This window comes from Schistocerca cancellata, chromosome 4, assembly GCF_023864275.1.
Source record: "Schistocerca cancellata isolate TAMUIC-IGC-003103 chromosome 4, iqSchCanc2.1, whole genome shotgun sequence".
Lineage (NCBI taxonomy): Eukaryota > Metazoa > Arthropoda > Insecta > Orthoptera > Acrididae > Schistocerca > Schistocerca cancellata.
This window is the reverse complement of record NC_064629.1, coordinates 586,642,694-586,657,070: the sequence shown is the minus strand read 5'-3', so window position 1 is coordinate 586,657,070 and position 14,377 is coordinate 586,642,694. Positions and strand designations below refer to the sequence as shown.

Here is a 14,377-nt window from a genome sequence, read left to right as displayed (position 1 = left end):
AAGGCAAATGAGGAAATACACTACGGCCTCCCGAATACATCTTGTGTAATGGGCATGACGATAATATTATAGATATTCTGGTCTATGAAGAGGCATCCGACAGTCGTTCTCCTTCCGAAACCATATGCGAAAAGAATAGGGATCAATAATGCTGAAAGGATGTACACCCTTCGCCACACCTTGTACGATGGCTTGTGGAGTACAGATGTAGCTATAGACATGACATACCATTTAGTAAAAGGTACATGGAAGTCCGTAACATCTATTATTAAAAAGTTCAGCGATAAAATCTATGGATCAAATGTGCTGCATCGTGGAAAAAATATGCTGTAAGACAGTGAACAAAACAATGAAATTATGTTAATGCTGAAATATATATAAAAATCATAATTTTATAAATTTTAGGATCTATTAGAATGTCCACGTTTCTGTACCCTCTGCAACAAAGGAACCACTCTTACTTTCTATTAGGACAGAGCCTACTAAATATACTTCACAGGAAACAGTAGGAATTGCTTCAGTAAATAAAGATTTGGTCCAAATCAGCAAATGGTTAAACGAACCATAGACAACATGTCAAAAAGAAACATCATCTTTAATCGTCTTCTCGTTTCTGATTTAATTTGTCTCGGAAGGTAATACCCAAAATAATGTGGGTTTTTGCCGGCCAGAGTGTTCGAGCGGTTCTAGACGCTACAGTCTGGAACCACGAGATCGCTACGGTCGCAGGTTCGAATCCTGCCTCGGGCATGGATGTGTGTGATGTCCTTAGGTTTAAGCAGTTCTAAGTTCTAGGGGACTGATGACCTCAGAAGTTAAGTCCCATATTGCTCAGAGCCATTTGAGCCATAATCTGGCTTTTTATTTATTCAAAATTCTGATTGATTTACAAAGCACATCCTAAACTACAGCAAAATCATGTGCATAGACCGGTATTCGTATTTTCTAAGCGTACCAATTAATAAGATGTATACGTATTACTGCAATAGCTTCTCTACGAAACAAATATATTACTAACAAGACCGGATGTAAAGCAATATTAATATGCTTGTGGAAATTCATGCAACAGTGAACTTAAATAAACTTACTTATGACAACTATGGAGAGTAGAAGTGCGCCAAGTGAGAATATGGTTAACGCTATATGTGGTAGTCGGCGTGGTAATAGACCAGTTAATTAAACTGCAGTTCCGAACAATGAAGTGCCCGACATTTTACTATGATTGATGCCTTATAAGGGCATCTTCTCGAAATATATTGTATTTTATATCACTTACGAATGCTTAATCCGCAGATTCTTTCCGCAGATGACGTTCAGTTTCAGTTTAAAATGTAGTCGAGAGCAAATTTTTAGACAGCACCTATTTGTTGCAGATAGGCTAAGGTAAAATTGAGGAATTATTCTGTTACAACATACTAGTTTTCCAGTTATTACCCAGAGTAACCTATGCGTGGGTAGAAAAGTGGATCCGTGTGCAGGTCAAGATGTGGCATACTTGCAGAGAAATATTATGACGAATACCGCCCAAGATGATTGAGCCAGGGTAAGTGAATATTTCATAGTGTTATAAATACGCAAATCACTCTCTCACAGCATTTTCGATGTATGCTTTAAAAGGATGAAGTAAAGTAACCATCTACCCTGTTATCTACATCGGAGGTCTTTATACTCACATTAGATAAAGTGAAAAAGGATGGTGGCAAGTAGGAAAAGGAAGGTTATTTTAACCTTGTTAATACACGTCACGTAGTAACACCTAAATGAATATTCTTGTAATTTTCTAATAGCGCATCCTTTTCTGCGGAAAAATGAAGATGCAAAGCAACTACCAGAATAATCAAGACATATTTCGTACCACTTTTTTGCTTTGGTTACAAGCAAATATAGCGTTACAGTCACTGTTTGTTACGGTAGGTGCTCATATTTCAGTTGGAACGCTGCATTATAAAATAGATCGTGTAACCGTTTAGTGACATGTTGTTGTTGTGGCCTTCAGTCTGAAGACTAGTTTGATGCAGCTCTCCATACTACTCTAGTCTGTACAAGCTACTTCATCTCCGAATAATTACTACAACCTACATCCTTCTGAGTCTGCCTACTGTATTCATCTCTTGGTCTCCCTCTTCGAATTTTGCCCACCATACTTCCCTCCAATACTGAACTGGTGATCTCTTTATGTATCAGAATGTGTTCTGTCAACTGGTTTCTACTTTTAGTCAAATTGTGAAACAAATTTCTTCTCTCCCCAATTCTATTTAGTACCTCCTCATTAGTTACATGATCTACCCATCTAGTCTTCAGTAATCTTTTGTAGCACCACATTTCAAAACCTTCTATTCTCTTCTTGTATAAGCTGTTTATCATCCATCTTTCACTCCCGTAAATTGCTACACTTCATACAAATACCTACAGAAAAGACTTCCTAGCAATGGATCCTATATTCTATGTTAACAAATTTCTCTCCTTCAGAAACGCCTTTCTTGCTATTGCCAGTCTACGTTTTATATCCTCTCTATTTCGGCCATCATCAGTTATTTTGCTAGCTAAATAGCAAAACTCATCTACTACTTAGAGTTTCTCGTCATCTAATTCAATTAGACTCCATTCCATTATCCTTGTTTTGCTTTTTTTAATGCTCATCTTATATCCTTCTTTCAAGATACTATCCATCCCGCTCAGCTGCTCTTCGAAATCCTTTGCTGCCTCTGATAGAATTACAGTGTCATTGGAAAACCTCGAAGCTTTTATTTCTTCTCCCTGAACTTTAATTCCTACTCCAAATTTTTCGTTGGTGAACTTTACTGTTTGCTCAGTGTACAGATTGAATAACATTGGCAATAGGCTACAATATTTTCTTACTCCCTTCTCAGCCGTTGCTTCCCTTTCGTACCACTCGACACATAATTGCCGTCTAGTTTCTCTACAAGTTGCAAATAGCCTTTCACTCTCTATATTTTACCCATGTTACCTTCAGAATTTCTCATAGTATTCCAGTCAACATTCTCAAAAGCTTTCTCTAAGACTACAAATGCTCTAAACGTAAGTCTGCTTTTCCCTAACATATCTTCTAAGATAAATCGTATGGTCAGTATTGCCTCGAGTGTTTCTACATTTCTCCAGAATCCAAACTGATCTTCCCCACTTCTACCACTTTTTCAATTCTTCTGTAAAGAATTCGTGTTAGTATTTTGCAACCATGACTTATTAGACTGATAGTTCGATAATTTTCACATCTATCAGCAACTGCTATCTTTGGAATTGGAATTACTACATTCTTCTTGAAGTCTGAGGGTATTTCGCTGGTCTCATACATTTTGCACACCAGATGGAAGAGTTTTTGTTAAGGCTGGCTGTCCCAAGGCTATCAGTAGTTCTGACGGAATATCGTCTACTCCTGGGGCATTGTTTCAACTTAGTCTTCTGGTGCTGTGTCAAACTCTTCTCGCAGTATCATATCGCCAACCTCTTCTCCCGTGATATCAAAGAATTTCTACTAGGCCTTGTCGGTTTATCCATTTGATCCTCTTCCGCCTTCACTATTTCGTCTCTTAAAGCTACCCACTCGTCTCCTTTTATATTTCTTTCTCCGGTACTGGTCAACCACTGGCAAATGCTCCCTCAGAACCTCTAAACACCCTTTCGTCCTTTAAACTTATACTGTTCCCGCCCCATCATTTCCTACGGTTTTGCAATTTCTTCAGTTTGAATCTGCGCTTCATAATTAATAAATTGTGGTTACAGTCCACATATCTCCGTGAAAATGTCTTGCAAATTAAAATCTGGTCCAGAAATCTCTGAATTGCCATTATACACTGAAGAGCCAAAGAAACTGGTACACCTGCCTAATATCGTGTAGGGCTCCTGCGAGCACGCAGAAGTGCCGCAATACGACTTGGCATGGACTCGACTATGTCTGAAGTAGTGCTGGAGGGAATTGACACAATGAAGCTAGCAGGGCTGTCCATAAATCGGTAAGAGTACGAGAGGGTGGAGATCTCCTGTGAACAACAGTTGTAAGACATCCCAGATACGCTCAATAATGTTCAAGTTTGGGGAATTTGGCAGCCAGCGAAAGTGCTTAAACGCGGAAGAATGTTCCTGGAGTCACCCTGTAGCAATTCTGGACGTGTGGGATGTCGCATTGTCCTGCTAGAATTGCCCAAGTCGATCGGACTGCACAGTGGACATGAATGGATGCAGGTGATCAGACAGGATGCATACGTACGTGACACCTTTAAGAGTCGTAACTAGACGTATCAGGAGTTCCAAATCACTTCAAATGCACACGCCCCACACCATTACAGAGCCTCCACCAGCTTGAACAGTCCCCTGTTGACATGCAGAGTCCATAGATTCATGAGGTTGTCTCCATACCTGTACACTTCCATCCAACCAGGCAACATGTTTCCAGTCATCAACGGTCCACTGTCCTTGTTGACGGGCGCAGGCGAGGTGTAAAGTTTTGTGTCGTGCAGTCATCAAGGCTACACGACTAGGTCTTCGGCTACGAAAGCCCTTATCGATGATGTTTCGTTGAGTGGTTCGCATGCTGACACTTTTTGATGGCCCAGCATTGAAAACTGCAGCAATATGGGGAACGGTTGCACTTCTGTCACGTTGAACGATTTTCTTCAGTCATCGCTGGTCCCGAACTTGCAGGATGTTTTTCCGGCCTCAGCGATGTCAGATTTGATATTTTAGCGGATTCCTGATATTCACGGAAGACTTCATCGCTACCTCAGAGATGCTGTGTCGCGTCGCTCATGTGCCGACTATAACATTCAAACTCAAATCTTGGTAGCCTGCCATTGCAGAAGCAGTAACTGACCTAAAAACTGCGCCAGACGCTTGTTGTCTTATATAGGCATTGCCGACCGCAGTGTCGTCTTCTGCCTGTATACATATCTCTGTATTAGAATACGCATGTCTATACCAGTTTCTTTGGCGCTTCAGTGTATAATCTATACGCAAGAATGGAGAAAAGGCAAGAAACAGAGGCGTAGCAAGGGGTGTGGGGTTCGCACCGGGTACCAGCTTCGTAAGGGTGACAAAACTTGCCAGGTGCTGTGGCACGAGTACTAAAAAATTTTTTTTCGTCGTTTCATTCCTGATACTTACGGAAGCCGGCGGGAAACTAGTGAGCTTACGTACTGAACCTGATATTGCTTGCAAACAGTATTCTCACACAGTTCTTGAGAGAGTGATGCCAATTATCTTAGTTTGATACCTTTTTAAAGGCCATTGTTAACATAGTTTCTCAGTCAGTAAACTATTTTTTATGAGTTGATTGTGCTGTGAAATGTTTCATGCTCTTATAATTTGGTAGCAAATAGGGATTTCAGATTTTAAAATAAAGAATAGCAATGTTTTAAGAGCGAACATCCTATGGTGCTAAGGAAATTCAGGTTGTGGATTCGGATTTAGAGTCTCTTGGATTCAAAAAGTGTTCTTCCACAAAACATGGAGCTTAATATTTGTAACGATGTATGTAGAGGGGGGGTTAAGAATTAAACTTACGCTATCTGACAGGACCCCCATGGAAGACAAGTGATCGTAAGATAATGAAACTTTGTGGAAACATTGGTAAGCACACGTGGAAGGGAACAAACGAATTAACCATTGAAAGAAACCCATTTTCATTTCCACATGAGACGTTAACATCTGTTAATTGCGTACCATGTTTACGTTACAGGTTACAAACGTTGCTCAATGCGACGACGTTCTGCATCCACGACAACCTAGAACCCCACAAGAGATACCGTTTCACAATTGTTCGCAGCACATTTTGAACAGCGGGCCGTGGAATGTTTAGCTGTCGTGACACAGTTCTTGCCCTCCTTCATGATCGCACACTGCGACCAGCATTCATAGCCATGGCAACAGTAACTTCTTCAAAAATTTGTGGCGCAACTGGCCATCGGCCAATTGCCAAATCGCTATTTAATTCGGACTTCCGAATCACGTTCAATCCCAGTGCGGAAAGAGAATCTCTCTGTATGCCTTTAATGCATCGATACGCGCGAAGAGCAGCAAGGCTATTGATGTTGTTTTGTTAACACAGCTTTACGAGTAAGGCCCTGCTCACCTTGTGCAGACCCATATTGATTGTTTGCAACTGTCATGCACGCTGATGCTGGTGTTTCAGCCCTACGTCGCAGCCGGCCGCGGTGGTCTAGCGGTTCTGGCGCTGCAGTCCGGAACCGCGGGACTGCTACGGTCGCAGGTTCGAATCCTACCTCGGGCATGGGTGTGTGTGATGTCCTTACGTTAGTTAGGTTTAAGTAGTTCTAAGTTCTAGGGGACTTATGACCTAAGATGTTGAGTCCCATAGTGCTCAGAGCCATTTGAACCATTTGAACCTACGTCGCAGTGCTAGTACCGGTGCCTAACAGCAAGTCATGATACTAACACTGCAAATAACGCAAATCCTGCAGCGCACAGTCTGAACCTCTTTCCTATAAATTTGGGTGCCAATACGGTAAATCGTTCTCCGTCTACACTTGTTTAAGTTGCTGAAGTTTGTTATAACCACTCTGTATATTAAATTATGAGTTCCTTCAAGATCAGGTACTCGAGTCTGTCGTATATGTTTGTTAAATTATTTAAGTTCAATAGGACGTTTATGGACGCAATGCTCTTTCCTAAATAGTTTTACATTTTTTAATTATGTAATGTAAATGGACACTTTCTTGCGTCGGATAAAAGTAACCTGCGAGAATTCCCTTTTGCCTAATCCGAAACTTTCTATATCTTACATACAGATCAGATCAGTGAAATCATTCATTACGTTCACAAGCAGAACATGCAACTAGAAATAAAGGACTCATTTCTAGGTTATCTGCAGCAAAGTGGGAAGGAAGCCGTTAGCATAACGGAAGATAACTTACAGGTTAGTGAACACGATAGTCGGCATGTAAAAATGTGCTGAGGGCACGGATACGATAGTGCTACTAAATTAGCTGGATTGCACTCAGCAGTTCAAGAAAGAATTTGTGAACTTAATTCTGAGACACTGTTCCTACTGTACGCAAACCACTCTCTCAATCTGTGCTGATCGCATGCTTTTGCAACAGTTCCGTGTCTGACTTTTTTGGTACCTTAGAAGGTTTTTACATGTTTGGCTCAGCTTATGCCCATAGATGGACGATCTTTCTGAAAGGCGATGGAGTTAGAGTTAAGAGACTTTCAGAAACAGAATGGAGTGCTCACTACGAAGCCTTTAAAATTGTATTTCAGAGTTTTAAAAAGATTGTCGATGCCACTAAGGAACTTTCAGATTGTTCTGAAACCATAGAAACCAGCGGAGCACCTCGAACACTGTAGCCTTCGAAACTTCCCGGCAGATTAAAACTGTGTGCCCGACCGAGACTCGAACTCGGGACCTTTGCCTTTCGCGGGCAAGTGCTCTACCAACTGAGCTACCGAAGCACGACTCACGCCCGCTACTCACAGCTTTACTTCTGCCAGTATCTCGTCTCTTACCTTCCAAACTTTACAGAAGCTCTCCTGCGAACCTTGCAGAACTAGCACTCCTGAAAGAAAGGATATAGCGGAGACAGCCACAGCCTGGGGGATGTTTCCAGAATGAGATTTTCACTCTTCTGTAAAGTTTGGAAGGTAGGAGACGAGATACTGGCAGAAGTAAGGCTGTGAGTACCGGGCTTGAGTCGTGCTTCGGTAGCTCAGTTGGTAGAGCACTTGCCCGCGAAAGACAAAGGTCTCGAGTTCGAGTCTCGGTCGGGCACACAGTTTCAATCTGCCAGGAAGTTTCATGTCAGCGCACACTCCGCTGCAGAGTGAAAATCTCATTCTGGAAGCTGTAGCCTTCGTTGCGTGATTTCTCTTTTTTGCTTTTATGTAGTGCTGTCCTAGAAGAAGTCAGCCATAACCAAAAGTATTTACATATTCTTGGAGTTGCCTTCGGAATGTGTATTACCAAGATAAGTCTAAAGCTCTTTTTGAAAGAGAAGAGAGATTATCTCGTTCAAGAAGCACTTCACTTTGCGAGGAACGCATCTGACTAGATATGCATTCTTATAGCAAAAGTAGAACTATCAGGAAGAAGAAAATGGTGCCTAGAGAGAAGGTTGCAACTGATAGGCTGACTGTCCGCAGCTCGTGGTCGTGCGGTAGCGTTCTCGCTTCCCGCGCCCGGGTTCCCGGTTTCGATTCCCGGCGGGGTCAGGGATTTTCTCTGCCTCGTGATGACTGGGTGTTGTGTGATGTCCTTAGGTTAATTAGGTTTAAGTAGTTCTAAGTTCTAGGGGACTGATGACCATAGATGTTAAGTCCCATAGTGCTCAGAGTCATTTGATACGCTGACTACGCACCAGGAAGTAAGAAAATCAATGTTACAGTTCATCGACAGGTCTCTGCAAGAAATCGAGGCGCGTTGCAAACTCATGGAACTTACACTATGCGATCAAAAGTGTCCGGACACCTGGTTGAAAATGACTTACAAGTTCGTGGCGCCCTTCATCGGTAATGTTGGAATTCAATATGGTGCTGGCCCACCCTTAGTCTTAATGACAGCTTCCACTCCCGCAGGTATACGTTCAGTAAGGTGCTGGAAGGTTTCTTTGGGAGTGGTAGCCCATTCTTCGCGGAGTGTTGCACTGAGGAGAGGTATCGATGTCGGTCGGTGAGGCCTGCACGAAATCGGAGTTCCAAAACACCCCAAAGGTGTTCTATACGATTCAGGTCAGGACTCTGTGCAGGACAGTCCATTACAGGGATGTTATTGTCGTGTAACCACTCCGCCACAGGCCGTGCATGATGAACAGGTGCTCGATCGTGTTGAAAGATGCAATCGCCATCCCCGAATTGCTCTTCAACAGTGGGAAGCAAGAAGGTACTTACAACAGGCCTGTGCTGTGATAGTGTCACGCAAAACAACAAGGGGTTCAAGACCCCTCAATGAAAAACACGATCACACCATAACACCACCACCTCAGAATTTTACTGTAGGCACTACACGCGCTGGCAGAAGACGTCCACAGGGCATTCCCCATACCCACGCCCTGCCATCGGATCGCCACATTGTGTACCGTGATTCGTCACTCCACACAACGTTTTTCCACTGTTCAATCTTCCAATGTTTACGCTCCTACACCAAGCGAGGCGTCGTTTGGCATTTACCGGCGTGATGTGTGGCTTGTGAGCAGCCGCTCGACCATGAAATATAAGTTTTCTCACCTCCCGCCTAACTGTCATAGTACTTGCAGTGGATTCTGATGCAGTTTGGAATTCCTGTGTAATGGCCTGGATAGATATCTGCCTATTACACATTACGGCCCTCTTCAACAGTCGGCGGTCTCTGTTAGTCAACAGACGAGGTCGGCCTGTAGGCTTTTGTGCTGTGCGTGTCCCTTCACGTTTCCACTTCACTTTCACATTGGAAACAGTGGACCTAGGGATGTTTAGGAGTGTGGAAATCTCGCGTACAGACGAATGAGACAAGTGACACCCAATCACCTCACCACGTTCGAAGTCCGTGAGTTCCGCGGAGCGCCCCATTCTGCTCTCTCACGATGTCTAACGACTACTGGAGTACCTGGCAGTGGGTGGCAGCACAGTGCACCTAATATGAAAAACGTATGTGTTTGGGGAGTCAGGATACTTTTGATTACATAGTGTACATCAGGTAGTTCTCCTGTTTTAGAGCTCATAAATCTGATTAAAGCCCCAGGAATGGATTTTCTCACGATTGTAAAATGTTTGGTTGACAGTTAAGATGATAATTCTGAAGATTGTATCCTGAGACGCATAAGAAGAGCTCTGGAAGCTGCCAAAGTTCTAAATGAAGTGTCTCTTGGTTGGATATCTTTAAGATTTTTACAGTTTATGCGTGGATATAAGTTTTCTAAATATCTTCCAAACATCATTTTCGCGGTAAGATTTTTCTTAACTTTGTATTTTTCGGTAGTGTCGTGTGAAAGCAGTTTGTCAAAACTCAAACAAATAAAGAATAATTTTAGGTCCACTATGAGTTAGGCACGACACTGTAGTTTGATAATTTTGTGTTTCGAAAATAGTGTAGCTAATGATAACGTGTTGATGACAATTTCAAAATTTTCAGCAGAAAAAGTTCGAAGGAAGAGAATCTGTGCTTCATGTTACAGGCACCTACCGCTAAAAAGAGTTTTTATAGCTTACTTCCACAAAAAAACTAAACTCCTCCTGAACAGGCCATGAAGGCACAACGGAACCGACCGGCCGCCGTGTCATCCTCAGGTCACAGGCGTTACTGGATGCAGATACGAAGGGGCATGTGGTCAGCACACCACTCTCCCGGCCGCATGTCACTTTCCGAGACCGGAGCCGCTACTTCTCAATCAAGTAGCTCCTCACTTTGCCTCACAAGGGCTGAGTGCACCCCGCTTGCCAACAGCGCTCGGCAGACCGGGTGGTCACCCATCCAAGTGCTAGCGCAGCCCGACAGCGCTTAACTTCGGTTATATGACGGGAACCGGGGTTACCACTGCGGTAAGACCGTTGTCAGCTTACTTATACTATTTCATTAATAATCAATTATAGTATATTATTTATAAAAATGCGTAATAGTTGTTTGTTTCGAAACATAAAAACGATTTACAAAACAATTGATATTACATATTACTTTCTTAACCAATAACATCAAAGTTGCTTCCCCCAAAAAATTATTTTATGGTTTGTGGTGCTTGGGGCGGAGGTGGGGAGGGGGGGGGGGAGGAGGATGTGACAAGCCTAAACTCCGCACTGGGAGTCAAACTACCTACCTACGCCACTGCCAGTAAAACACTTAAGGATGCAGTTATTAACAAAGAAAATAAAAATTAATTTAATGCACTATATAGGATCTGTCGCTTAAGAGTCGTTAGGCGCCTTTTCTTTTGCATTTCTACAGATATTTGCAATTTTGTTTTTTCAATGTGTAGCTGGAGTCAGCACAAACAATTACTGCTCATCACGTCTTTCATGCGATGCCCATTGTCGACGGAAAGCGTCGGTTTGTTTGCCGTTACAAAAAAAAAAAAAAATATTTTTAAAGCGGGCGTTTACGAGCCCATTCAATAGAGCGGTTCCACTTTAGTCTAGTGCAATATTCGTTTTAGCGATATATATTGACAGGAATGGTAAAACACAAAGAATAACCAGTACTCTAACAGCGAGCGAGTAACGCTGCTGCATGGCAGTAGCAGTCAGTGTGGGTCAAGGTAGGCGCTGTCGCTGGTCGAGTACTGGTTATTCTTCGTGTTTTATTGTTACTGTTAATATATATCGATAAAACGAATATCACACTACGCCAATCTGGGACCAGTCTACTCAATGGGGACGTAAAATCCCGCTTTGAAAAAAGATTCTCTTTGGAATGGGCACTGAGCGTCGCGTTAAAAAAAGTGATGAGAGTATTCGTTTGAGCTGAGTATAGCTCCATATTCCAAAAACGAAATTCCAAATATCTACCGAAACATCACAGAAAATGCAGTTGAAGACTCTTAGGAGAGCATCCGGTATATGTTTCTGTATATCGTGTACTTTCGAGACATAAATCCCAATAATGAAAACGAAGTATAGCTGAAACTAGTTCATATAACGCAAATTAAGTGTTTTCCCTCAAGAAGAACTTGTAAAATCCCTGTTGCTAGTAAGTTCTCAGATCACCTTATATGTCTTTAATGGGACTGATACTTCCCAATACTAACCTTCAAGAGTAGATTGAAGTGAGCTTCACTTTACTCTTAAATGAGGTTTTTTTCTGCAGCTACTGGATTTCTCTCGTATTGTAAATGTATCATGTTCTTTTGCAACTAACAAAGAAATTTCTTGTGTACTGTTCTGTACTGTTGTTTCCACATCATGTTCTACTTCAAGCTCATCGGATTTGTTATCTTAGTGCAGCGTCTTACAGCAGCGACGGAAAATTCGTGACCACACACGTCGCAGCAGACATTACAGTTGCTGTTGGCGCTTACGAAGCTCGTTTGCTCACTGTTTGTTTATAAATTCCGTTGTCCTTGTCCCGGCTATTGTTATAGCAAAGACAGAGTTCCATCAGCATCAACATTATCTGAGCCTCTACTCAGTAGCCGTCCTTGAAGTGGTCGCCTCGTAACTGGTGTAAAAAAAGATAAGGAACTATTTATGGGCCAATATTCGTAAAATACCACAGAAAACCTAAGTTCAGCCGGGAATCTGAACAGGTGCCACTTCAGAGTAGAAGCATACGTCGTGAAAATTGTAAGAGGGAAAAGGCGGACGTAATGACTAGAGTGGACATAATCGGCGTTTCAATTTGAGAATCCGTACAGAGTTGCAATCATACGGCAACCTCATAAAAGTGTCACTCGAAACCCCCCATCACGAAATAGTCATTTGAAGGAGCCAGGATATCACTTACCTCGCAGTCAAGTATCGTATCGTTTTGATTATTCTCACTTCATGTAATTATTGCAAATTTATATAACAAGCTGTGTACTTCTAATACAACTGTATTGAAGAAGTAGTTGCTTACCGAGAAATTCCCATGTCGACGAACGCTTTATCGGGGGCCATCGAAAATGGTTCTGAGCACTATGGGACTTAACTGCTGAGGTCATGAGTCCCCTAGAACTTAGAACTACTTAAACCTAACTAACCTAAGGACATTACACACATCCATGCCCGAGGCAGGATTCGAACCTGCGACCGTAGCGGTCGCGCAGTTCCAGACTGTAGCGCCTAGAACCGCTCGGCCACTCCTGCCGGCTAGGGGGCATCGTCAACTAACAACCACTTTTGTGGAATGGCGTCTAGGCGAGCACAATGGCCAGACAATGGACAGTATGCCCGCCACTACGGACAATATACCTGTCCAGAAATAAAACATTTTTTCGTCCTGCTTTTACTGTAATTTATGGAACAAATACTGAATGTAATTGTAAAATAAAAGATGGACCTTCATAAATAATGATAATATTAACGTATTCGCAGTTGCCAATATGGACAACCATCACGTTTGCGATGGAATGACGACAATAAAAATTTGTGCCGGACAAAAGAACACTGCTAGTCCACACATGACAAATGTCCCTATTATCTGTATGGTTGATGCTGATGTACTCCTGTTGCCAGCAACATCCTCAGATCTGTTCATGTTAAAACAAGTGTGGGATAAACTCGGGCGTCATCTCCGTCCCAGTGCCAATATCCGGGATATCAAGGAACAGTTCTGACAGTTGTGGGGCATCTAGCCTCACGAGAGGATACAGCGACTATATGACACTCTTCCCAACAGAATCTGTGCGCTCATCAAGTCATGGCAAGTGGGGGGCGGTTAGGGAGGGGGATGCAAAGTGATACCGATAAGTGGGCTTATACCTCGAAGTTCTTTGTAAAACTGACTCGATTTTGTAAGCACTGAAATTACATCGCACACCCTCTCAACCCGTGAAGTTTCGTTTGGTTTCCTCCTCTTCTTCTGGACACTTCACTTTCTGTCAGGCAGAGGATTTACAGAAGAGTGGAATAAATGGTAGAAGCCGAGCTCAGGGAGGACCAATTTGGATTCCCAGGAAATGTAGGAACAGGCAAGGGGATACTGACTGTACGACTTAGACTGTAACTGGAATACACACGTTAAAATTCTGAGGGTAATAGGAATAAAATATGAGGTGATATAGGTTATCTACAACCTGTACAAAAAGCAGATTGCAGTTACACAAATCAAAAGATATGAAAGGGGAGCTGTAGATTTTGAAAAGGGAGTTGGACGGGGTTGCAGCCTATCCCCGACCGCATTCAGTCTGTTAATTGAGCAAGCAGAAAATGAAAACAAAGAGGAGGTTGGAAAGGGGATTAAAGTTCATAGAAAAGAAATAAAAAAACTCGCATCATACAATGTAGGCTTTTATGGCTAGTACTGACTTCAGTTGAAACTTCCGGGCTAATAGGCCGTGGCCGATGTATAGAGCTTTCTCCTAACGTTTCATCTCCGACTGCTGGCGACAACTTCAGAGGTAAAGTGGCGAACTGCAACCACAAATTGAGGGAACGCCGAATATATGGGCAGTGTAGAGGGCGCCACTCTCCATCGCATGACGTCGGTTAAGAGATTATATCTGGTAATGCCAATATTCTCGGTTGAAAGTAATCTATCGTCGTTCTTAGCATGCAACGTTGGGATCAAAACTTTATTTTATTTAACACCTTCCTCTTTTCTGTTAAAATTATTACGGTGTGTACAAATCTTAATAGCCTTTCTATACATGCGCGCATGAAAATGCGACGTTTGCGATATGACGCTCGTCTCAGTGGATTTTATTTCTTGATCATCCTCTCGGTAAACATGTTCCGCTACGGCCGATTTATTCGTATGTCTCAGGCGACTTTCCCTCTTTCTTCATAGAGAGTGTGGTTA

At 42.5% G+C, this 14,377-nt stretch overlaps 1 protein-coding gene across 1 annotated transcript in view; it reads right to left on the bottom strand.

The window, feature by feature from the left end:
* LOC126184338 (protein tyrosine phosphatase domain-containing protein 1-like) overlaps window positions 1-14,377 on the bottom strand; it is a 352,516-nt gene that overhangs the window by 274,689 nt on the left and 63,450 nt on the right. The window lies entirely within an intron of this gene.